The sequence below is a fragment of the Ornithorhynchus anatinus genome, chromosome 11 (assembly GCF_004115215.2).
Source record: "Ornithorhynchus anatinus isolate Pmale09 chromosome 11, mOrnAna1.pri.v4, whole genome shotgun sequence".
NCBI classification, from domain to species: domain Eukaryota; kingdom Metazoa; phylum Chordata; class Mammalia; order Monotremata; family Ornithorhynchidae; genus Ornithorhynchus; species Ornithorhynchus anatinus.
In genome coordinates this window covers 33,255,492-33,281,629 of record NC_041738.1, presented here as the reverse complement: position 1 = coordinate 33,281,629, position 26,138 = coordinate 33,255,492, and the positions used below count along the sequence as shown (strand labels likewise).

Genomic DNA, 26,138 nt, shown 5'->3' with positions numbered 1-26,138 from the left:
CCGGGCAGTATCAAGAGTGAGCAATAGCCTGTCTCCAACGGACCAAGGTTCTGGGATAGGAGACTCTATAGCAGGGAGATAAAAGTTGAATTTACTGTTGTTCGCTAAGAATAGATCACATTATTTATAACGTGATAGGAAGCGGGCAAAGTTTGGGAGACTCGATCTGTGCAAAGCGGTTCGTCCGTTACATTAAATCTGGGATCCCGAAATGTAAAGAAATAAGAGCTACTCTGTTCCGACCTGTTTGTACTACCATCAGGGCCCCAAGTCTGAATCTAGATCTAATTTATGTGCATTTCAGTAAGGCTTTGGCTTCCATCCCACTTGCCATTCTGGATGACAAACTACCAGCACACAGAATCTGCCCCACCCTGCTGTTAGGACTGTGCAGAAATGAGTGGGAAAGGGCTTTCCAGGCAGTTTTCAGTGGCTCAGTTTCAACCTGGCAGGGCAAAACACGTGGTGTCCCCCAGGAGGCAGACCTAGGCCTCACCCGCTACGATATTCTGTATCGCTGGAGTACAGAGCGCGCTTGCTAAATTGGCTAGGATTGGAGAGTAGTCTGAACGCTGGGGCGAATTAGAGACAGATTGTCAAGAGTGTGACACCTAGGAAGGATTGGGAAACAGATGAGGACTCTCAGGAAGGAAAATTATGCTACAAAATACAGGATTAGGTGCAAGGAGGGCCAGAAGACATTTGGTGGATAGGATAGGGGATTCCAAGCTGGAATATGCGTTACAGAAGCCAAAATGATCCTGGCTTCCCCTTACGGCAGTACCCCCTAAGCGCTTTGACTTTCACCCCACTTCCAGCCCTTCAGCACTTGTATAAGTATCCTTATACTCTGCAGGTCCCCTTTCGGTAATATATTTTCATGACTGTCTCCCCCACTAGTCTGTAAACTCTTTGAGGGTAGGGAATGTGTCTACCAATTAAAGTTGTATTGTAGTCACCCAAGCGCTTTAGTACAGTGCTCGACTCCTCTCTCATTCAACCCATATTTTCAATCCGGTACTAAATCCAGTCGGTTCAACCTTCATTCATTCATTCATTTAATGGTAATTATACCGCGCTTACTGTGTGCAAAGCATTGTACTAAGTGCTTGGGAGAGTAGGATTATAACAATTAACAGACACATTCCCTGCCCACGGTGAGCTTATAGTCACGTCACTAAAATCTTCCCTTTCCTTTCCATCCAAACTGCTACGGCGTTAGTCCAACCACTTATCCTATCCTGCCTTGATTACTGTACTAGCCTTCTTGCTGATCTCCCTGCCTCCTGTCTCTCCCTACTCCAGTCTACACTTCCCTCTCTTGCCCAGACTATTTTTCTATGAAAATGTTCAGGCCATGTTTCCCCATTCCTCAAGAACCTCCAGTGGTTGCCCACCCACCTCCGCCTCAGACAGGAACTCCTTATCACTGGCTTTAAGGCACTCGATCACCTTGCCCCCTCCTACTTTACCTTGCTACTCTCCTGCTACAACCCAGCTCGCACACTTTGCTCCCCTTAAAGCTGACCTTCTCCCTGTACCTCCATCTCATCCATCTCACCTCTGACCTCTTGCCTACATCCTGCCTCCGGCCTGGAACGCCCTCCCTCTTTATAACTACAGACTATTCCTCTTCCCACCTTCAAAGCCTTATTGAAGGCGCATCTCCTCCAAGAGGTCTTCCCTAAGTCCTCCTTTCCTCTTCTCCCTCTAGCTTCTGCGTCACCTGGCCTTGCTCCCTATATTTAACCCCCTTCCCAGCCCCACAGCACTTATATACATATCTGTAAGTTTATATTAATGTCTGTCTCCCACTTTAGACTGTAAGCTCACTGTGGGCAGGGGCTATGTCTGTTATATTGTTATATCGTACTCTCCCAAGCACTTAATACCCACCGTAAGCTCTCATTAAATACAACTGACTGATTGCTCTTTATACACTTAGTGCTGAGTAAATAACATTGACTCATTAATACAGGCCCATTTAATTATGACAGCTGTATTATGTGCCTGCTTTTTCAGTGTCTCCCTTAAATTCATTTGGGGATTCTCCACATTTTGCCCTTTGATTCTGAGACACAGATTGAGGCTTCTCATTTGGGACAATATTTTTGCCCTCTCTCTGCCCTGAGAAGCAGCTTGGCCCAATGGAAAGAGCATGGATCTGGGAGTCGGGGGTTAATCCTGGTTCTCTACTTCCCTAGACTATGAGCTCATTTATGGGAAAGGAATGTGGTTGCTAATACTGTTGTATTGTGTTCTCCCAAGTGCTTAGTACGATGCTTGATACAAAGTAAGTACTTAACAAATACTGTAATTTTTATTATTATCACTGGGAAGGGTGATACAACACCATGCACTATCATTGCATGACACATGACACATCAGAAGCAGCAAGGCCTCGTGGATACGGCACAGGCCTGGAGTCAGAAGGACAGTCCCAGCTCTGCTACTGGTCTGCTGCGTGACTTTGGGCAAGTCACTTGACTTCTCTGTGCCTCAGTTATCTCATCAGTAAAATGGAGATTAAGACTGAGCCCCTTGTGGGGCATGGACTGTGTCCAACCTTGTAACTAACGTAGCACTAAGAAAGCACATAGTAGGCACTTCGCAAATACTATTTTAAAGAAACAACATATATTGTCATGGTTTCCATTTGGGGAAGCTCCCTTCTGGATTTGGGACAGGTATGCAAATATTCACGGGCCAGGAAAAACTGGAAGCAGTCAATCGTACTTATTGTGCACTTACTGTGTGCAGAACACTGTACTGAGCGCTTGGGAGAGTACCACATAACAGTAAACAGACACACTGCCTTCCCATGACAAACTTAGAGTCTAGAGGCAGTGAGTGGGTACTGGTTACAAGATCTGACTATTTATCCCAAACCTGAAAATTGGGCCTCTCTGTCAATCTGAAGATAAATATGGATGATGGATGGAATGTTGTTTTACAACCCATGTCGCGTGTAAAATCATGTGTCTTGCCAAAAGCCATTTCATTACTTCAAGCTTTCAAATTTCCTAGTTTAACCCGCCTCAATGTCAAACAAATGAAGAGCACATACAAAAACAATGACCTGTTAAAAATATGGTGCCATTCATCTTAACCTAATACAAGTTGGCACCTGGCTTCTTGCTTTCTGTATTTCACTCTGAGCATGCTAACAAAACCACCCCTGAGGTCCTTTTATCCTTGTGCAGGGATGAGGTGGTGAAGCAGCATGGCCTAATGGATCGAGCACAAGCTTGGGAGTCAGAAGGACCTGGGTTCTCATCCCGGCTCTGCCATTTGTCTGCTGTGTGACCTCGGACCACTTCACTTTTCTGTGCCTCAGTTACTTCATCTGTAAAATGGAGATTGAGACTGTGAGCGTCATGTGGCACTGGGACTCTGTCCAACCCAATCTGCTTGTATCCACCCCACCGCTTATGCCAGTGCCTGTCACATAGTAAGCGCTTAACAAATACCACAATTATTATTGTTGTGAGGTATCACATACAACAGAGAAGCTAGAAAACTGAGTCAAATGTATAGCCCAGCACATCTCTGGCCCTCTTTCTGTTTCTCCGTTGGCGTGACCACCAGGTCGTGGTGATAAGGAACACATAAAGAGGTAGACACATCCATCTTGGGTCCCCCAGTGCCTCTGCTCGCTGCTGATGCCCACTGTGAATAGCATCCTCAGCATTCCGAGCTGAAAAGCTCCAGATTTATGGATTAATCGATATTCCAGGAAACTCTTGCTGATAGTCTGCACTAAAGTAGCAAAGAGTAACTCTGCCAGGTTTGAATGAGAGGCCGAGTGCTGGGTATGCAATCTATTTTAAAAGGTGGGGTGGAGGGGAGAGTGTACCTCATCGCATCATTCAAAAAAGGTAACATTTTTATGGCCATTTTTATGCACCCTGTGTCACCGAAAGGTAAAAAGAAAAGTGACTTAGTTGCACTCAAAAACTCTGGCTAAGCTGAGTACACTTTGCTCCTTTAACTCTGACCTACTCGCTATACTTCATTCTCATCTGCTTTGCCAGCTACCCCTCGCCCGCATCCTCTCTCTGGACTGGAATTCCTCCCCGCTTCACATCCAACTGACTACCACTCTCGGCACCTTCAAAATCCTCCTAAAATCACATTTCCTCTAAGAGCTCTTCCTTGATTAAGTCCCCATTTCTCCACCCTTCACACCCTACACTGTCACCTACACTCTTGGGTCTGTACCCCTTAAGCACTTTAATTTTCAGCTTACACCCAGCCTTAAAGCATTTATATACGGATCTTTCTACTCTGCCATTTCCCTGATCTGTAATTTATTTTAAAGCTCATCTCACCCTCTAGACTGTAAGCTTCTTCAAGTGAAGTGTGCATAACTTGGCCAGAGTTTTGGAGTGCAACTAAGTCACTTTCTTTTTTTAACCTTTCAGTGACAGAGTGGATAAAAATGGTCATAAAACTGCACACGTATAGCGCTGTGTACATAGTAAGCACTCAATAAATACCAACGATTGACTGACTGTTCCCTGACTTACGTACCCCTGCTTTCAGGCCTGCCAAAGTTGCAGAGACTGGGGCACAGAGAAATCAAGCGACTTGCCCAAAGTCACACAGCAGACTAGTGGTGGATCTGGGATTAGAACCCAGGTCCTTCTGACTCCCAGGCTTGTGCTCTAACCACTAGGCCACAATGCTTCAGAGCTAGCATCATAGAATTAAGAAACCCGTTATATAAATCCTGGTACCATCGTTCTATATAAATGACAGCTAGTACTTTAACTCTTAGGATCTGAAAACAACAGATCATGATAGAAGGATGAATCAGGGTCTTTAGGTAGTCAGCGAAGTTGGAAAAGGGCTAAGAGATGGGTTCCCGAAGCAGAAAAGACCGCAAACTGACAGTAAAATTTGAAGGAGGAAGAAAAGAATGACCTGGGGGATAAAACTGGATTTTAAAAATTGTTCTTGTCTTTGCACATGTGTGCTTAGCTTTTTCGTTATTGAGAAGGGGAAAAAAAAACCCCGCACTTAAGTTTGGAAAGTATCTTAGAGAAATCCTAGAGGGCCTGACTATGATGGCAAACACTACTGCCCCTAATTTCAATTTCACTTAAAATGTGGTGCGAATAGCTTGGAGTTCTGGGAAAGTTGCACCCTGGAAAGCAGAGAAGAGAGGTAAAATGGATTCTCTCTAATAGACACTTCCCTCGCATCACGTTCCTCTTTTTTGTACCTTCACTAGCAGGCTTCATGACTTCATGGCTCCTGAGGGGAGTGGATTCTTGTTGAGCTATTAAAGCCCAGATCTTTGATCCCATTGGAGCATTAAACCTCTCTTGGCACTTGAGTGAGAACCCAGTCCCTGTACTTCACACCTGGAAATACGTCCTGGCATCAAATTAGTCCTGGCTTTCGAGTGAATTAGAGGAGAGAAAACAAAAATGAGACGATCCTGATATTTCATCAAGGGCCCGCCCTAGTTTCCATCCTTTCCGAAAGGGGAGATTTGTTTCTGAATCTCAGAATTTGCCCCTGGCACTCAGAGACTGTTAAGGAAACATTTAATTTATAACACTGATTATCATCCAACAGACTAACATTTTTGCAAATGGGAAGAACTTTTTATTTCTGCAGAAAAGCCTGACAGTGAATGAGAGAAGCAGTGTGGCCTAGTAGAGAGAGCACGGGCCTGGGAGTCAGAAGGATCTAGGTCCCAATCCCAGCTCGGCCACTTATTTTCTGTGTGACCTTGGGCAAGTCACTTTACTTCTCTGTACTTCAGTTCCCTCATCTGTAAAATGGGAATTAAGGCTGTGAGCCTTAAGTGGGACAGGGAGTGTGTCCAACCTGATTCACTTGTATCTATCCCAACACTTAGGAACGGTGATTGGCACACGGTAGGCACCTAAAAACTACCATTAACCCCGCACCAAAAAAAAAAAGCAGAAGAGGATTTTCGGCCTGGATTCAGGGTGGAGATGGATGCAAATTAAACCCAGCTGGTGGAGATTTCCAGTCAATCAACTGTGTTTATTGAGAGCTTACTGATGCAAAACACTATACCAAGCACTTGGAAGAGTACAATAAAACAGACACAGTCCCTGCCCATAAAGAGGTTACAGTCTAGAGGGGTCATCAAGACCAACATTGAGCCCATGTAGCCACAAGAGCAGGAGCCACTGGTTCTTTCAGTGGCATGATTCCGTAGCACAGAGTAAACATTCCTGCTGGCAGAACTGCTGACCAACCCCACCACACTCTACTGAAATGGCTCTGCCTTGTGCTGGGAGTGGCGGGGGAAGTGAGACCAATCAGGTGACCCCACCGATAATAATTATAATTGTATTTATTAAACGCTTACAATGTGCCAGCCACTGTGCTAAACCCTGGGGTAGATGCAAAGTAACTGACTTGGACACATTCCCTGTCCCACACAGGGCCCACAGTCTTAATCCTCATTTTACAGATGAGGTAACTGAGGCACAGAGAAGTGAAGTGACTTGCCCAAAGTCAGACAGCAGAGAAGTGGAGGAGCTGGGATCGTAGTCGGTCAACTCCCACAGGCAATCACCGGAGGTCATAATGACTTCCGGCCACCCGAGTCACCCCGGACAGGATGGGGCAGGGCTTGATTTTTGCCTGGACATTAATGGCGGTGGCCATGAAGGCTCTAGAAGTGAGGGGCTGGGAAGGCGGAATTCTGTTAGACCCCCAAGGCTTGACTCGGGACAAGTCCGGGCCTTAGCTTTCCTATCTGCAAAATGGGGGAGCTCAGTGCCAGGAGTCCATGGGAGCTAGAAACACAAATGGGATGAATCTAGAAAACTCTGAACATTACTGCTCTTTCTTGGTTGATCTTGCCTCTGAAGTTCTATTTAATCCGTTCCTCACTCCCTCTCTCTTCAGAGGAACCGAGTTGCTAGACTGAATATGTGCCAGCTGAATTTGTAATGCAAGTTATTTATTTTTAATTAATGTCTGTCTCTCCCTCTAAACTATAAGCTTATAATGGGCAGGGAACATGTCTAACAACTCTGTACTCTCCCAAGTGCTTAGTACAGTGTTTTGCACACAGTAAACACTCAAGAAATACCATTGATTGATTTGCAACTCAGCATATAGCAAGAGTCCTTTGTTCTTCGGTCACCTAGAGCTCTGGAATTTTCATTCAATCGTATTTTGGATTAATAATAATGATGGTATTTGTTAAATGCGTAGTATGTGTCAAGTACTGTTCTAAACGTTGGGGAAGATATAAATTAATCAGGTCAGACATGGTCCTTGTTCCACATGGTCTCTGAGTCTAAGCAGAAGGGAGAGCAGGCATTGAACCTCCATTTTGCAGATGAGGAAACTGAGGCACAGAGAAGTTAACTGATTAGCCCACGGTCACATAGAAGGGAAGTGGCAGAGTCAGGATCAGAACCCAGAACCTCTGACTCCCAGGCCCTCTCTCCACGGGGCCATCACAGTGCACGACACCAAAGAGGTGCTCAAAAAACCCAATTCCTCTTCCTCCTCTTCGGCCGGCACCTTTGACAGCTTTGAGGCTCATTTCAGGCACTTGTTGCCAAGTGAACTGAATGAACGGAGGCCACGGGAACGGCCTCTGAAAAGTGGATGGGGTCCTTAATCTTAGCCTGAGTGTTTCCCTGGAGAAAGGCCATATGAAATGTTCATCAGAAGACACGGCGCTCAACCCACTCTGCCTTTCACACTGAATAACTTTCGGGCCCAAGTGAGCTGGTGAAATGTGCTCAGTTTCATGGAGGGTTCCAGACGGTGACATTCAAAAGAGTGCTGGTGACACAGACTCAACACATTCATCCCTTGTGGCCGACGGAGCTCCTGAAGGTGCGTAAGGGGGCCAGGGCGCACAAGCTGTACTGCTCCAAACTTAGATTAAGATGTCTCCTTTCCAGATTCAGATGGCAATTGAGAATGCAAATGTCAAGGTCAATTTTGGCCAAAGCTCTTCCAGGAAATCCCAAATGTTAAAGCAAATTAAGCAACCCAAGAGGGAATCGTTTTTTTCCTCCTTTTTTGTTCCTAGGAGTCATGACAGGAATAACGACGCAAACAGCTTGGAAGCGAGCTGAGACTCTTCTTTCCTTTGGGTCACGTTTAATGTCTCTTACCTCAGCCCTAGCTAAGACCCAAGTGTTGGTTTAAGCTGCAGTGGTTCACAGAGGGTCTGTATACCCTCTGAAACTTTCATTTAGAATACGCTGGCCTCAAAATGCGCTCCTCAATGGAGGCAGGGGGTTGGGGGGAGGTGTGTGGGGTGGGGGAGGAGGAAGCGGGGTTTCAAAAGTTGATGTAAATTAGACAAGCAAGGCCTTTATTGGGCTTTGGGCTGCAATTATAAATGGTTCCTCCTCTTAAGTAAGCTTTCAGAAAACGGTGGCATCTAAACCTCAGAATCTATGAAACTATCAGCAAACAGCAAAGGACACGGGATGCGAGCTAGTGGTTAGAACAGAAAGAAGCACGACCTAGAGCTGAACTTCCAGCTCTTTCCTTTGCTGTTTCACCTTAGGAAAGCAGCCTGTGCTCCAGTTTCTCTTTCTGCAAACAGGGGAAGAGTTACTTTTACCTCAGCAATAGCAAAAAGAGGATTTAATTAGAGTTCGCAGGGCAGCGGCACAATCTCAGGAGAAAGACGCTACCCAAAGGCAGTGCGCTATTATAAATCACTCAGCGTTCAGTCAACAGAGCCACACGGGGAGCTGTACGGTCTAATGCAGAACAGCTGTTGAGAGAAGAAAATGAGCCCCCCTACGAATCCGACTGTTCCTGGGTCCCTGCTGAAGAAGAGCTTAAATAAATATTTTAGCAACTTGACATTAAAAAGCCTTCACTCATGTGACCCACAAAGTTGGACTCAGAAACTCCTGGGGCGTCAGAGCCACACCACCAGAATGCTGGGGATGACTCAGCTGGGGTTAATTAACCCTGAGCATTTTCTCTCCGGTTCACAGAATAATAATTAGGGTCTATTTAAGTGCTTACTGTGTGCCGGGCTAGGCTCGTATACGACCGACCCTGGGGCTTGTTCCACGGCGGGAGGACAGGGAACAGGAGGCATCCCTATTCCTCTGCAGCCAAAAGGTGAACGCTATTCGGGGAGTACCATCATCATACTGAAAATAAGGTCCCGGTGGCCCTTAGTGTCTCTTCAGAGGTGACGGTTAGGATGTGCTGACTGAATTTCCGTTTGTGGTGTTTAGTTGATGCTGGCACTCACCAAAAGTTTCAGTTTGAGACAGTATTATTGGCTCTAAACTGCCGAATTATTTTCTGTGCAACACCTTGCACGAGTGAGCTTCTCCCCAGGGGTTGGGTGCATCTGATGGAAGGTCACCTCCTGGGGAAGGAGCCTCTACTTTGGCCACTGCCTTATTCTCACCTATGGATACACTTCCATCAGTAGTCTCATCTGTGAATAAGGGCAATGGAATATATGTGGTGGAGGATCAGGTAATTCCTGCACCATATGAGACTCTTTAGGATCACTTGAAGTGGACAGCACTATCACAACCAATGCCATTCACACCCTCTTTGACTTCAGTGGCATTCCATTCTCATCCCTATACCTATGTGTGTGTGTATATATATATATATATATATATATATTCATATACATGCAGCAAAGCAGCGTGGCTTAGTGAATAAAGCAAGGGCCTGGCAGTCAGTAGGACCTGCGTTCTAATCCGGACTCCACCACATGTCTGCTGTGTGACCTTGAGCAAGCCACTTAACTTGTCTGGGCCTCAGTTACCTCATCTGGAAAATGGGGATTAAGAATGTGAGCCTCATGTGGGACAGGGACTGCGTCCAACCTGACTGACTTGTATCTACCCCAGAGCTTAGAGCGGTATTTCGCATATAGTAAGTACTATTATTGCTATTATTATTGTGCCCCGGGGGGGAAAGGAATAGGAATGTTCACATAAACACATACGCACACTCCATATTGTCTTACAGTGGCTTGAAGGAACAAGAAGACCCTCCCATCACCGGCCGTGTTCAGTGACAGATTTTCCTGCCTGCCTTTCCTCCCTGCACTCAGATGCTTCAGCAGTAGGGCACACAATTAGATAAAACTCTGCACATACGGATGGTTTTATAGACGAAACCCAGCCCATTCTGGAAGCTACTGGGAATGCAGTCAATGTGAGAGGTGGGGAAAGAAGGAAGGAAGATGGGAAGAAAGAGGAAAAGAAGAAAAGAGAAAAGTTGGCAGTAGATCTGGAAACTACACTACTGTGTGGAACCCTTTTTAACTCTCCGGAATTCTGGATTGTAAAGGACGGAAGGTTGGTTGAGAAGGGCCACTCGAATCCCCGTCTTCTCTCCAAGCAGTTAACTTCCCAGATCCCGAATCACTCAGAAGTGATTACCCACCCAACAGCAGTGACTTATGGAAAAGAGCAAGGAGCTAAGAGAGGAAAACAGAGGGACATTCTGAACAGACAGAATTTCCAAAAAGTCATTTTTGCCCTAGCATAGCAATTTGAGGACAATACTGTGGAGGGGCCAGTATTTCTAGAGGAAAAGATCCTGGAACTCAGAGACTTTCAGAGTAAGATTCACCAATACTACCCCGGAAACCTGGACTGGGGAGGACTCTGGGCACCTATTTATTGGGGGAGTCTAAAAACTCACCTCCCTCTACTTTTTTTAAAAATAGTATTCTTAAGTACTTACCATGTGCCGAGTACTGTACTAAGCCCCGGGGTAGATACAAGCTAATCAAATTGGGCACAGTCCATGTCTCACATCTCACAATGGATTGATAACACATTGAGTATTATCAATCAATCAACTATATTCACTGAGCGCTTACTGTGTGCAGGCCACTGTACTAAGCACCTGGAAGAACGGAACAGAGTTGGTAGACGTGTTCCCGGCCCACAGAGAGCTTACAGAATAGTGGGGGAGACTATTCGTATAAATAAATTATGGCTATGTACATATTAACCCCCATTTTACAGATGAAGTAACTGAGCTACAGAGGAGTTAAGTGACTTGCCCAAGAACACACAGAAGACAAGTGGTACAGCTGGGGTTATGAAGCTTCTCTTAGTCTAGATGTGCGCTCTCTTGCTGTGACTGACATTTATTAAGGCTTGACTCTGCTTTTTTCACCTCTCTTATGAACAAAGGAGATAGAGCCCACTGACCTTTTCTTCCTTCGTTAAAAAAACACACAGAACCTTCCTTCTATGAATGCCTGTCTTGGGCTTAAAGGTTTTTAACGAATATTTTACTACTGCCGTGAATAAAGCAGTATTATGGTTCTTGCTATTATCATCTCCTTTCATAGGCAAAACATCCCCCCAAATAACAACGTGAACTCACGGGTGGTCTTGAGTTCAGAGTGTAATAATAATGATGGTATTTGTTAAGAGCTTACTATGTGCCAAGCTAGTGTGTCCCATGGAATCTTCATGCTGGATAATACGTCCTCATGGCTACCCTCCCGCAGTCACGACTGCAGGCAGTGGGGAATGAGAGTGTAAAATTGTTATCGGCGGTTCTGTCCCTATTTCTGTCTGAACTCAATCCTAAACTCAACAGGTACAGTCCCCTGGATACATTTCACCGGGGTCTCATGAGCAGCAGTGTGGGCTAGTGGTTAGAGCACATGCCTAGGAGTCAGATGTTTTAATCCTGGCTCCGTCCACCTGCCTGCTTGGTGACCTTGGGCAAGTCGCTTAACTTCTCTGTGCCGCAGCCACCTCATCTGTTAAATGGGAATTAAGACTGGGAGTCCCAGTGGGACATGGACTGTGTGCAACCTGACTAGCTTGTATCTATCCCAGCACTTAGTACAGTGCTTGGCCCATAGTAAGCACTTAAATACCACAAAAAAAAGGGTCATTCCCTTCCCAGAAGGCAAAGTTACACTCGTCGATATAGCGGCTCTTGGGTAAGCTCCGGGCATCAACCAGGCTCACGCCGGCTGGGTTGATTGGAAGAAGAGGACAAATCAACCAATCACTGGCATTTACTGAGCGCTTACTACATGCAGAGCACTGTACTAAATGCTTGGGAGAGTACAAAACAACAGAATTAGCAGACACGGTCCCCGCCCATAATGAGCTAACAGTCTACGGGACAGAGGATAGATTGTAGTCAGGGCTCAGCTACATCCCCGACTCACTTCTGGAACCTCGGTTTGGTTCAGTTGCTAAATCCTGTCTCGACTTTTCCCTCTGGATCATACTGAAGACTTCCCAGATCTCGTCTCTACTTTTGAATAGGTATAAAGGAAATATATTACGGTTCTCGTTGACTCTTTGTTAGCTCTTTTAAGAGGCAGAGCGTCCAAAGCGGGGAATATTCAGAAGGGATGAGGGATTTTTTTCCACCAGCACAATGGTACTTAATTAGGAAAACTGCTGGCTAGAGAGGAAGCTGCAAGAGCCTTTAAACAAGGGGGGATACTAGAATCAAGGGGGGACTCCCTGGTGGGGGGAACAGCACCCCCCCCCCCCGAATATGGGGGATGGGGGCAGGAGTCAAGTCTGCCTAACCAAGAGTCAGAACTCCATCGCTCTCTGTGACCACGCCCTGAGATCAATCCTCTCCACGTACTGGCTCTACTTCACTGGTGAAGGCCGATACTCGGATCGTGGAATTTTAACCTCTCTCAGTGTCTGTCTTCCCCGTCTTAGAAGTGGGGCCTCGGGGAGCACTGATTTATCTCGATTTGAACCCAATGCTTTGCCCAGAGCTGGAGTCTCTGGTGGAGTCTCGCGCCGAAAACGAGCCTTAGTTCTGAAGCTGGATTACGGACCGGGTCGGTACCACTCGGATTCTCTCGGCCCTGTCGGTGGTATTGCCGCCGTGATGCTGATGCAATGACCTAGTCGGTGGACAGCAAATCAGAGAAGCAGCATAGCGTAGTGGAGAGAGTCCGGACCTGGGAATCACAAGGTCATGGGTTTTAATCCCGACTCCACTACTTGTCACTTCACTTCTCTGTGTCTCAGTTCCCTCAGCTAGAAAATGGGGATCGAGACTGAGATCCTTATGGGACGGGGACTGTGTCCATCCCGATCTGCTTGTATTCACCCTAAAGCTTAGTACAGTGGCTGGCGTAGAGTAAGCGCTTAACAAATGCCACGATTATTATTATTATGTGCCCGAGAAGCATTTTTTTCACCCCTTTATGCTCAAAGTAGACTGCAGCAAAGTGCTGATGCTCTGCCTGAGAGCCAGAACTCAGGAGGTGGTTGCCCTGGTAACCAGTGTACTCTTCACCACCCACGTTAGCCAGCTATTCCCGCTGGGTCCATGCACCTCACCAAATGCCCTAGTTGATTCTTCTGTCCGAAACCTCGAATGCTGATGACATAGCCCCAGGAGGCATTCCCTTATTTTCAGGTATGGGTCTGGAACCCAAATTCCCGATTCCCAGGGCCACGCTTGACGCCCAGCGGGACCTTTGCATATAGCGAGTGCATAATGAATGTTAATAATAATAATAATAATGATACAGTCAGTTCTCCTTTAACGCAGGGACTCCATTCTTGCAGAACCCTGCATTATGTTGCAGAACTCGTTGCAACATTCGTGTTATGAGTGACACCGTCTGCATGTTATAGCCTCAGGACACTGTGCTCTATTCTGACATCTGTGTGCTGTTGGAAGAATGTTGCCTGACAGTGTCTTAAACAAAACGTGTAAGGAAAACATGCATTTCGGTGGCCAGGAGTGTGATAATAGCAAACTGAGGGGAAGGGAGCAACTGCAATCTCGTTACTAATTCTGCTGCAGTGTACTGTCCCAAGCGCTTAGTACAGTATATAGAAATCGCTCAAAAAATACCACTGACGGATTGATGTAATTAATGTGAAGGCTGGCAGAGACCATTGTGAGCACTGCGTGGTTAACACTTGGTGACAAGTGCTTTCCCAGACCTGCACCATTATGTGAGACCCACAACAATCCGTGCCAAATAAATGAGCAGAAGCAGCTCCATGGTTTCGGCAGAAATAAAATCAAACTGAAAAGCCACTCCTTCCGTTGCTCTAGAAAACCTTGATTTTTCCTATTCTTTAATTCTTTTCTTCTGTTCATGATATTCATTTGGGTCAGGAGCCCTGTAAATATTATACTCATTATTAATCACTATTTAATAATACATTGGCTTTATTTAGAACATTTATTTTCCAAGGTACTTTCACATTCGTGATTTCATTTGCCCTCCCAAATACACTTGGGGAGATGACAAGGGGTGGGGATGAATATCCCATTTTACTTATGAGGAAACTGAGGCCCACAGACTTACCGAGAGACACGTAATGAATAAATGATTCACAGCAGGACTGGCCGAGAACCTAAATCTCCTCCCTTCCAGTCTGGCATTCTTTCTATTCCCTTCGCTTGCACCACTGACCTCAACCCTCCAACTTTAAAAAAAAAACACCCTTGCACTCACTCTTCTTCCTTCTTGGACTGTCGTCTTTAACTCCTCACTCTCCGATGGCTCCTTCCCCACCGTCTTCAAAATGCCCACATCTCCCTTGTTCCATCTTCTCTGAACCCCACTGAACCATCCAGCTCTCACCCCATTTCCCGCTACCCAATTCTATCCAAATGCCTCAAAAGCTTGTACATATGCACTGCCTCCACTTCCTCTCCCCCTGGGCCCTTCTTGACCCTTTACACCAGTTTCTGAGCCTTTCATTCCTCCGAGACTGTTCTCACCAAGATCGGCTCCTTCTTGTTTGACCATTCTATCCCCCTTCTTCTCTTTTTTAACGATGTTTGTTAATTATTTACTGTGTCAGGCACTATGGTAGGTAGAAGATAATCAATTTGGACACACAGTCCAGGTCCCACCTAGGGGGCGCAGTCTTAATCCACATTTTACAGAAAGGATAATGAGAAGTGAAGTGACTCACCCAAGGGCCCACAGCAGACAAGTGGTGGAGCCGGAATTAGAACTCAGGTCCTTCTGAATCCCAGGCTCGTACTCTACCCAGTAGGCCACGGCTCTCTCTGACAGCTCTCTCGGTTCTCTTTGACGGCGTGGGCCACTCCCTCCTCCCGGAAATCCTATCCAATCTTGGTTTTCCTGACACTGTTCTCTCCTGTTTCCTTGGACTAGGCCAGAAATAGGAAGCCAGGAGTGAGCGGGATTCCACTCTGTTAGTCACTGGAGAATGAGAGAAACTGGGGAGCTCTCTCCCTCCTCTCAACCTGATCACCAGGAGGTAACATTAAATCCAGATAACTGGACTTCGGTCTCTAGACCATCTCTACTGCTGTTTCTAGACTGCAAGCTTCTTATGGGCAGGAAATGTATCAACCAACTCTCTTGAATTATACTCTCCTAAGTGCTTAGTGCAGTGCTCTGCACACAGTAAGCACTCAATAAATACCACTGATGCCACTTAATAGACTTTACATCTATTAAGTTTAGCCTTGCCTCAAGTCACTTCACATTTTTCATTTGCTACTGGCGAAGAAAGCTAGGACCGCTGGAAGCTCCTCCCGATTCCAATCAATCACTGAATCATGGACAGAGCACAGACCCGGGAATCAGAAGCTCATGGGTTCTTCTGTTGTGTGACCTTGGGCAAGTCACTTCATTTCTCTGGGCCTCAGTTACCTCATCTGTAAAATGGGGATTGAGACTCTGAGCCCCATGTGGGACAGAGACTGTGTCCAACCTAATGAACTTGTATCTATCTCTACGCTTAGTCCACACTTAACAAATACCACGATTATTTATTGAGCACTTTTTCTGTGCAGAGCGCTGTAGTAAGTGCTTAGGAGAGTATGACTGAGCAACTGGACATGAACCCTATCCTTGAGAAGCTTCCAGTCTAGCAGGGGAGCTTACGCTATCCATTATGTAGTGTGTCTTCTGTGGAGGGAAGAGAGGTACCCTATTAAACATCGCAAGGGCATTGATTAAAGAGTGGTCCACCTGCAGCCAGTGAGAACTCTCTCACTCCCAGGAAACTGTGGCCCGGAGAAAAGTTCAGATCTTACCAGGCTGAAGATAAGACATGAATAATTAAAAGGGCTCATTTCACACCCTCCTCCTTTTAGCCTTCTAGGACTCTGCAAGACTGGGTCTAGCACTAATACTAGAGAAGCAGCGTGGCCCGGTGGAAAAAGTCTGGGTCTGCTGGTAGACGGAGGATGTGGGTTCTAATCTTGACTCTGCCACTCGCCGACTGCGTGACCTTGGGCAAGTCGCCTAATTTCTCTGAGCCTCAATACCTTCATCTGCAAAATGGGGCTTTAAAACCTCTTTTCCAGCCCACTTAGGGTGTGAGCTCCATATGGGTCCTGAGTATCTTGTATCCACCTCAGTGCTTAGTAGAGTGCTTGGCACATAATAAGCACTTCACAAAAACACTATCATTATTACTATTAACAAATCCAAGCTCAGACACCAACGTACCTGTATATTTCTTGGGTAACTTTGGGTGACCTGGTACAGTAGCATCGTACAAAGGAGAGAGTTTCTTCAAGTGAGGGTTTGTATCCAGCTAACTTCTGCTTAGTTCCTAAAGGGTGGGAAAATAGATTCTAAAGGAAAACATAGCCGGGACATGTAAATTGACCCTTCTGTGTGATCTGGATCACCTGGCCAGCCTGCCGATAAGAGGTCTTCTAATGAGAAGGCCCAAGTGCTTAGTATAGTGCTTTGCACACAGCAAGTACTCAATAAATACAACTGAATGAAAAAATGAAAAGCTTGGGGTGAGGGGGTGCCCGGCAGGGACTTTGGATGGTGCTGACTAAACCTAAGAGCTAGGCGAGCCTCAATTTTTTTTTAAAATGATATTTGTTAGGCAATATTCTAAGCTCTGGGATAGAAACAAGGTAATCAGATTGGACACAGTCCATGTCCCACATGGAGCTCACAATCTTAGTCTCCGTTTTAGAGATGAGGTAACAGACACAGAGAAGTTAAGTGACTTTCCCAAGGTCTCAAAGCAGACAGGTGATGGAGCTGGGATTGGAACCCAGGTCCTTCTGATTTCCAGGTCTGTGCTCTATCCACTAGGTCACGTTGCAAGATGATCTGACTGATCCATTGGCCCAAAGAGGAGCTGACAGCAGCTGGTAGGACACTATTCTCCCACCTGCGGGTATTGGCATGTTCGCAGACTGCACACTAGAATCCAGAATGAGCTTTCTGGATTTACAACCACCAGAGCCCTCTAGAAGCTTCTGCCTTCGAGTGGGTCTTGATACGAGTGAGAAAGCGGAGCTAAGAGGTGAAGAAGGGAGAAACTGATCTGAGTACAAGGGGAACTGTGTGCTGGAATTGGAAGAGAAAAACTGGAAGGGAAGGCAGCAGGCTGTTTGGGTGGAAAAATATTTGGATATTCAGAAAGGAGGGAAACGAGCCAAGTCAGCATCCAAGAGTGGAGGCTGGGGAGCGGAACTGTCCTTGAGGAAAAGGTCACAGAACCATGGTCTTTTATACAGGATGGCCCACGGTAAGATCCATTTCCCCACTGAGAGTTCCAAGAAAATTCAACTGATGCTGTAAAAATTTGTTTATACCCCTGTAAGCTAGTTAGAACACAACCTGTCCACTTGACTTCTTATAATTTTAAAGCGCTTACTATGAGTCAAGTACCGTTCTAAGCGTTAGGGTGTATACAAGTTAATCAGGTCAGACACAGTCCCTGTTCCACATGGAGTTCATACTGCGCTTGGAATATACTTGTGTTGTGAGGATCATGCATCAGTGGTGAATCTTGGTCCCAAAGTATAGCATTATGGGTTGAGTTAATAATAATAATGGTAATAACGATGACAATGATGACGTTAGCATTTGTTAAGCGCTTACTATGTGCCAAGCAATGTTCTAAGCGCTGGGATAGATACAAGGTTATCGGCTGTCCCACTTGGGGCTCACAGTCTTGATCCCCATTGTACTGATGAGGTAACTGAGGCACAGAGAAGTGAAGTGACTTGCCCAAAGTCACACAGCTGACAAGTGGCGGACTCGGGATTAGAACCCACAATCTCTGACTCCCAAGTCCGTGCTCTTTCCACTAAGCCACACTGCTTCTCCACGGTAATAATAATAATAGTATTTGGTAAGTGCTTACTATGTGCCAAGCACTGTCCTAAGTGCTGGGGTAGACACAGGCTAAGCAGGTTGGACACACTACGAGTTTCACATGAGGCTCACAGTCTTACTTCCCATTTTACAGAGGAGGTAACGTAGACACTGAGAAATTAAGTGACTTACCCGAGGTCACACAGCAGACAAATGGTGGAGCCAGAATTAGAACCCAGAACCTTCTGACTACAAGCCCTGTGCTCCATCCACTAAACCACGCTGCTTTTCAGGAAGGTCTCGGTCCTGGGAGCTGAGCCCACAACCCACATGGCATCAGAGCAGAGGAGATGAACGTGATTCACATCTGCTTCCACCAGCCCTGGCTACCTTCTAAAGCTGCCCTGTTTCTGACTTGGGGGTTTCGTTCGTTCAAAGGAGGAGAGAGCCAATGACAGAAGAGTTACCTAGGGACAGGTTTGGCCCTCCCCACTATTATACCAACCACGGACAAGCCATAGAAAGGAAGCTACTCTCGGTGTCCAGTGGACAGAGACAGATTCAATCGTTTGTCTCTACGACAAGCTTTTTTTCACCTTCACCCTGGTCAACCTCTGCCTAAAGCCTCCTGTGGCTCGGCTCACTCTCGGAGTCCCAGAAGTAGCCCTCAAACGGCTTTCAAAACCCCAAGCATCAATAGCTTGGAGCTGCCTGGTAATCCGTACTGCTGCAGAGAAAAAAAAATCTCCACAGTGAACTCCGAAGCTTAAGGAGCAGGCGGCAACCTCACTCTCTCGGTACCTCTGAGGTGACCTTAGCTCTGCCTTCAGGGGTCACGGCCACCCACCCGGGACAATGGAAGAAAAAGGATCCCTGGAGTGACCGCTCTCCGAATGCGACTCGGGCCACTAACGGCCCGTGACGTCCGATCCGGAGCCTGGTCTGTCACTTGACGGGAGAAGGGTGCCCCACCATCCTCGGCTCCGGGAAACGAGCCCATGGGCGACACGGGGCCGATCGACCCCGCGATCCCGCGTGAAAAGACTGAGCTCGGCCCGGGGTTGGCAGTGCTCTCCTGGAGACACACCTCGTTTATTACTTCGGCCTCCCTGTTAGCCCCCCAACCCTGACCCGTCGACTCACGGACGGCTTCTCTCCACAACCACGAGCTGTTGAAAACAATTTTTTATTCTCATCTGCTAAATATCCAGATTGTCTCCTGCTAGGCAGATCTCCTCAGGGGCAAAATGACATACTGGAAACAACCCCCGGTAGTAATAGTTCTCAGGCACTAAGACTCTCCTTTGAGGAGAGAGAGAGTGTCTGAGTAAGAGAGAGACAGCAAGAGAGCAAGAGAAAGAGAGAGAAACAGTCAATTGTATTTATTGAGCACTTACTGGGTGCATAGCATTGTACTATGCTCCTGGCAGAGTACAATATAACAATCAGCAGACACATTTCCAGAGAGGGAGGAGGCAGAAACCTGCGAACACTGTCCCCGGGCCAACAGGCAAGAGGCCCAGATAGGTCCACAGGAGAGGCCGTAGCAGAGGAATAGAATCTCACTAACGCGTCCCCGATTCCACCCTATTCTGCCATCACAGGTCACTTTTCCCAGGTTGTCAGGCCGATAATCGAAGAAAAAGCAGAGCACTTTTCTGAAATTAAGATTTACTTTCCCTCAGTCTCAAAATGGCTGGTTTTCATTCTCTCAGGACTTGGAGAGGCCAACCACCATTACACCCCGTGCTCGATTTCACCGAAGGCTTGCGGCACTGCAGCCCTGAAAGAATGAAGACCCTTGTCAAGTCAGTCAATGAGCCGGCTGAGACGCCCCCATGCTAAATGTCCTTCAGGTTCACATTTCTCCTCCTTTTTTTTTTTTTAAAAAAAAAAGGTACTTGCTGGACACTGTACTAAGGAAATTCTAGAGTAGATATAAAATACTCATGTTGGGCACAGTCCCTGTCCCACATGGGGTTCACAGTCTAAGTCACAGGAAGGAGGGTGGAATCCTCATTTTACATATGAGTTAACTGAGGCACAGAGGAGTTGAGTGATTTGTCTAAGATCACATGGTACACAAGTGGCAGAGCCAGGATTAGAACACAGGTCCTCTGACTTCCAGGCCCATTTCCGCTAGATCACATGGCTTCCCTCCTTCAAAGCCAACTCACCTAACTGACCTCCTCCAGGAGGCATTCCCTAAGGAGTTCCCCCTTTGCCCTGACCCCCACCAGGGATCAAGCCAGTCACCTCAACACTCATGCATTCATCTGTTCATTAGGGACATTTGGCATTCATTCGCCTGCATTTTTCTGTGCCTCTTTGCTCATAACTACGATCAATCAAACAATGGTATTCACTGAGTGCTTACTGTGTGCCGATCACTGTACTAAACACTTGGAAAAGCATCACGGCTTTAAGTAAAAAGCATGAGCCTCAAAGTCAGAGCACCTGGGATCTAATTCCAACTCTGCCAATTGCTTGCTGTGTGACCCTGGAAAAATCACTTCACTTCTCTCTACCTCAGTTCCCTCAACTGTAAAGTGGGGACTGTTTCTCCCCACACTTAGACTGAGAGCCCCATGTCGGACAGGGACTGTGTACAACCTACTTAACTTGTACCTAACCCAGCGCTTAGAACGGTGTTCGACACATAGTAAGAGCTTAATGAATACCACAAAACAAGTTGGTAGACACGTTCCCTGCCCATAATGAGCTTACAGTCTAGAGGAGAGCTTACAATCCTACAGTATATCTGCCAATTTATATTTTCCAGCCTCTCTCATAAGCAGTTCAAAGGCAGGGACCACACCTTTTACTTCTACATTCCCCAAGTCTCTAGTGCAGTGCTCTGCACATGGTAGGCATCAAAGAGATTCTACGGAAACAGATGCTACTTACTACCCCTGAGGGAAATGCCACTTGGCTCCAAATGAGCTGCTGCGCTGGTTTTGACATTCTGGAGAAGCAGGTTGCCTACGTGGCCCTGGAAGGCTCTGGCACAAGAGGGCATATGTTGGCATCTCATTGGGTCGGGCACTGTCTCGGGCCCCGAAGCAGACGACAGCCAACTTTTTCTGCTCCGTTTCTGAATCCTGAAGCGTACTATGTGCTTTGCGTTGAGTTCCAAAAGAGTATGAATCAGTTAGTGGACAAGAGGTCCATGATAGGTGACTAGAGGGAATAGTACGGATTTTTAGAAAGAAAAGAGAGGGTTGCTGGAAGATTTGAGAAGAGTAAAACAGACACTCAGATGATTGGTCCCCGAGGGGGTTACTGTCGGGAATGATAAGGAGGTTTGAAGTTACACGGAAAATCACGAGGGTGGAGGTGAGGGCAAGATAACCTCAGCGTTCCTCCAGGCATTCTGTATTGCCACCGTCACAGACATAGTTCCGGCCGGATGGATCGTCGCTCTGATTTAGGTTGGTGTTACTCACGTTCTTTTTGCTTCCATCCTCTTCCTAGGAAAATGGCAGTGGTCATCCTTCCCTGCTAGTCCCTTCAAATGATTGTCCTGAGGAAAACTCAGGGAAGATAAATGAGCTGGTGGTGTGACATATGATTATTTTCAAGCCACTTTCCTTGGTGCCACATGGACTCGATCCTTCTGAAGTATCTAACACTTCTGGCTCAGGGGCCACCCTCCCCTACTGCGTGTCAGAAGAGAAACGAAGCAGAAAAGTGTTGGGAATATGACGTCCACTGACCTTTTTTTTTATGGTATTTGTTAAGCACTTACTATGTGTCAAACACTTTTCTAAGTGCTGGGGTAGATACAAGTTTAGTCGGACACAGTCCCTGTCCCATCTAGGGTTTGCAGTTTAAGTAGGTGGGAGAGCAGATACTTAATCCCCATTTTACAGTTGAGGAGACTGAGGCACAGAGAAGTGAAATGACTTAACCAAGGTCACAGAGCAGACACGAGGTGGAGCAGGGATTAGAACCCAGGACCTTTTGACTCCCAGGCCCACGCTCTTTCAATTAGGCCACGCTGCTTCTCATTTAAGAGCGACAGACTCCGGGTCCCTTGTTCCTCTGCCGAGTAACCCCGGAAATGGGCGATGAAGAGCGTTATGCATTACGCTTCCCGAACTTGAACTCGCCTCAAAAGTACGAAAGCCGTTACTGAAAGGACCAATCACTCTCAGACTGCAAGGCATGACCAGGGGAAAGAAAAGTAGAGGACTCAGTTCTTTCCTCTTTTGAAAGCAAACCACTGTAGTCTATGTCCATGTGCATGCCTTTAATTCACACAGATACTGTTTCAGTTGCGATCTCGGGAGAAAAAGTATACTGGCCAAGAGTATAAACGTGCCATGGGAGAAAGGAGAGAAGATAGAAAGGCCTCTGGGGAAGGGAGGGAAAGGATATAAAAGGGTAAGGGGGCAAAAGAGAGGGTGAGTGAGAGAGACTGCATAGGGAGAAAGAATGTGTCTGAGTGGGGTAAAAAATATGAGGGGGCAGAGGGAGAGAGAGAAAGACCCACACACGTACACGCAACGGGAGAGGCGGGGGGGAACTCTCATGCAATTATCCTAATGGTTTATGACTGACAGGCTGGGTATGGAGCGGAAGCTTTCAAATACTTTCCTACCTAGGGATTGCAACTGCCAGGTGTCTCACAGAAAAATGCCGGTAAAGTCTGTACATCTTTGAAAAAAATCAGCCCTGTCCTATTTGTAGAGTCTCTGGCAACAGCCCCAACCTGAATCATGACTGCCATGGAGAAAATTGGTGAGGGAATATTTCCTTTGCTTTAACCAAATGAAACTAGAATGGACCTGCCAATATGAAATACATCTGTGTCATCCAGATAATATATAAAGTGGTAAATGCATAATTAATCCTAGTAATATGTCCGCTAGACAGCGGAAGGTCCACAGGGAGGAAATGGTTAACGCCCACAGCTTTTTGGATGGTCACAGGCTCAATTAGTTGCAGCGAGAAGAAAAAGGCTGGGAAGGAATGACTGAGCTAATGGATCACTGGATCAATCCCACAACTTTCAGAGAAGAGGGAACTTTTCAGCCTTAATGGGAAAAGGCACCCGCCGCAGAAAGAAATCCTTAAGCTTCCAGACAGTTTTATGGATTATCATGAAAATAATCGTAGCAGTCGGCTAGAGAAGAGCAGTCTTCTGGGATAGTTTGAGGAAAATCCTCTCAGTAGATGCTGACATTTTAGTAACAGGAGCTGGTATAGGTTGCCTCCAGACAGTTCTGCATTATCACCAACTTCACTCAGAAGCAGCTTGGTTTAGTGGCAAGAGCCCGATTTGTACATTCCAAGTGCTTAGTACAGTACTCTGTTCATGGTAAGCGCTCAATAAATACTATTGAATGAATGAATGAAAGAGGCGGGCTTGAGAGTCAGAGGTCGTGGGTTCTGATCCCAGCTCCTCCACTTATCAGCTGTGTGACTTTGAGCCAGTCACTTCAATTCTCTGTGCCTCAGTTACCTCATCTGTAAAATGGGGATGAAGACTGTGAACCCTACGTGGGACAACCTGATTACCTTGTATCTTCCCCAGCACTTAGAACAGTGCTTGGCACATAGTGCTTACCAAATACCATCATCATCATTATTATTATCACGGGGCAGAGATCCCTCATCCACTGTCTAATCAACCAATCAGTGGTATTTATCTAGAGCTTACTGTGTGCAGAGCACTGTATGAAGCGCTTGGGAGGGTATAACCTGTTAGCCACACTATTACCGACCTACTTAATAATAATAATAACAATAAGGGCATTTCTTAATTTCTTCATATGTGCCAGGCACAGGTAACTTGAAAGTCATAAAAAAAAGGAGCATCCACACCTGATTTCAACCAGCAGCTCATTTGCTCTCGGGGTCCAGGCAGGGCTTTGGCTAGAAGCCATCCTTGCTTGTTGTCAGGAACAACAACATAGACACCTGTAAGGCCTGGCCGAGCAATGCTCTGATTCTACAGCTATTTCGGGGGATCGGTAGGTGTTAGCCGAAGACTCCAGGTAGATAGCCACCCAAGCTACAAAGACTATTTGGCAAGGACACACTCATCAATCAATCGTACTTTTTGACCGCTTACGGTGTGCAGAGCACTGTACTAAGCGCTTGGGAGAGTACACTATATCTCATCACTCCTGTTCTGAGAGTCTTACACAAGGGAGGATGACAGTTTGGAAATCACAAAGGCAGGCCTTGCTCAGTACAAAAGGAAGGAAACGGGAAGAAAGCCGATGCACAAATTGGGAACGGAGAGAGAGTGTAATTGGAGGGTGATTCTCGATTTCTATAAGTTTTGAGAGGCACTTCTCTTGGGGAGGGAAGAAATGCTAGTTGTTGCTAACAACAACAACACAAGAGTTAAGTGTCCAAGATAAAGTAGCTCACTCATCTCTGCATCAGTCCATCACAACAATGAGGGTTTTCTTTCTGCTCCTTTAATAACATCTGAATTAGACCCTTGAAGATTTTAAAGAGTGAAATGCTTAGTACTAAGGCATTCTATGGTTTCAGGTAGCATAAGACAGGACTTCTTGTATCTCTGAGGAAAGGAAATGTAACCGAATTTAGCCAAATAGTGAGTGGATCAGATGTATGAAAGTGACACAAGAGCAAACGATTAACTCACCTCCACAAGTCAGGTAAATGAGATAAACAACAATTTCGCCCCAACTACAGTAGCAAGAAATGCCAGCAGTTTTGATCTTCACTGTCTCTGGCCTGATCTTGTCCAATTAAGTTCCCTCCACCCTTACACCCTGAACACAAAAAACTATTCTCCAACATCTTAAGCTCTGAAGAGCCCAAGTCGAACGTTTCAGCCTTTTGAAGTCTCGTGCTAGTGAATTTCTGTGGACGAAAGGTACGGGTGGTTCTCTCTAAAATACACATTCGTGTCGTTGGGAATCAAAGGACAATTGCATTTGTGGATTGAGGATTTGCATTCTTTCTGGAAACAGGCCCTTCCTACTTCTTTTTAAACGGTATTTGATAAGTGCTCACCATGCACTGGACACTGCACTAAGCACTGGGGTAGGAGCTGATTGGGTTGGACACAGTCCATGGCCCACGTGGGATTCAAAGTCTTAATCCCCATTTTCCAGATGAGGTAACTGAGGCACAGAGAAGTGACCTGATTTATCCAAGGTCACAGAGCAGACAAGTGGCAGATCCAGGATGAGAGCCCAGGTCGTCTGCCTCCCAGGCCCGTGATCTTTCCGCTGGGCCACGCCCCTTCTCACTTCACCTTCGTTTTCTAAAACAACTCACATCCAGGGTGGTCTTAAATCCAAAATGGGCAGGTACAGTTGTTCTTCAGTTAGAAGATGGTGAGATTCAATTCATGAGTGTCTGAGATCGAACCCTGGTACACTCGCAGAGTGTACGTTTTCTGGCCCCTTGCCTTTCAGGTGAGCACTCTTCAGAGAGCAATGATTAAACGGGCAAAAATTTGTCCTCCAGTCAGCAGGACACGCGCCTCCATTATTTCTGCAGTAGTGGTGACTGTTCGTGATGAGCCAACCTCACTCTCCTCCCTGGCCTCTCTGTACCCAGCGATATACATCGGGAGATGGTTGGGAGGAATAATGGCTGCAATCTGTGATCTCATAAGAGAATATCCCTGAAACTACAACAGCAGCGGACACTACCGTGTCCTCACCCATTTGGTTACGATATTATGATATTCAGAGACACTTGAGGGTCAAGGGGGTCTTTTTCACGGTTTTGAAAAGACCAGGGGAAAAGCCAAAAACAACCAAAAGCAAAACAAAGAAACCCAACAGCAACCGTAAAATGCACTGACTTGCCCATTAGGCTGTAAGCTTGTTGTGGGCAAGGAATGTGTGTTTATTCCTTTATTGTACTCTCCCAAGAGCTTAGTACAGTGTTTTGCACACAAGTAAGAGCTCAGTATGATTGAATGAATGAACTGTCATTCACCACACCACTGGACATATGAGAGCTGGAAAACAGCAGGAATATAAGATTGGGCCATAAGCAGAGGCAAGGGGGGTCATTTTAGGGAGCAATGCGGTGTTCACACACTAATCCTGGCTCCACCACTTGCCAGCTAAGTGCCCTTGGGCAAGTCATT

The 26,138-nt window shown here is 46.4% G+C and overlaps 1 protein-coding gene and 1 long non-coding RNA gene across 4 annotated transcripts in view; one reads left to right on the top strand and one right to left on the bottom strand.

Moving 5' to 3' along the window:
* The window catches only part of GNAO1 (G protein subunit alpha o1), a 206,960-nt gene that overhangs the window by 74,150 nt on the left and 106,672 nt on the right, over positions 1-26,138 (bottom strand). The gene's annotated exons all lie outside the window — the stretch shown is intronic.
* LOC114815217 lies at positions 9,025-10,699 on the top strand. The gene is made up of 2 exons (XR_003762985.1): positions 9,025-9,105; positions 9,982-10,699. It is a non-coding gene; the product is annotated as an uncharacterized LOC114815217 (long non-coding RNA).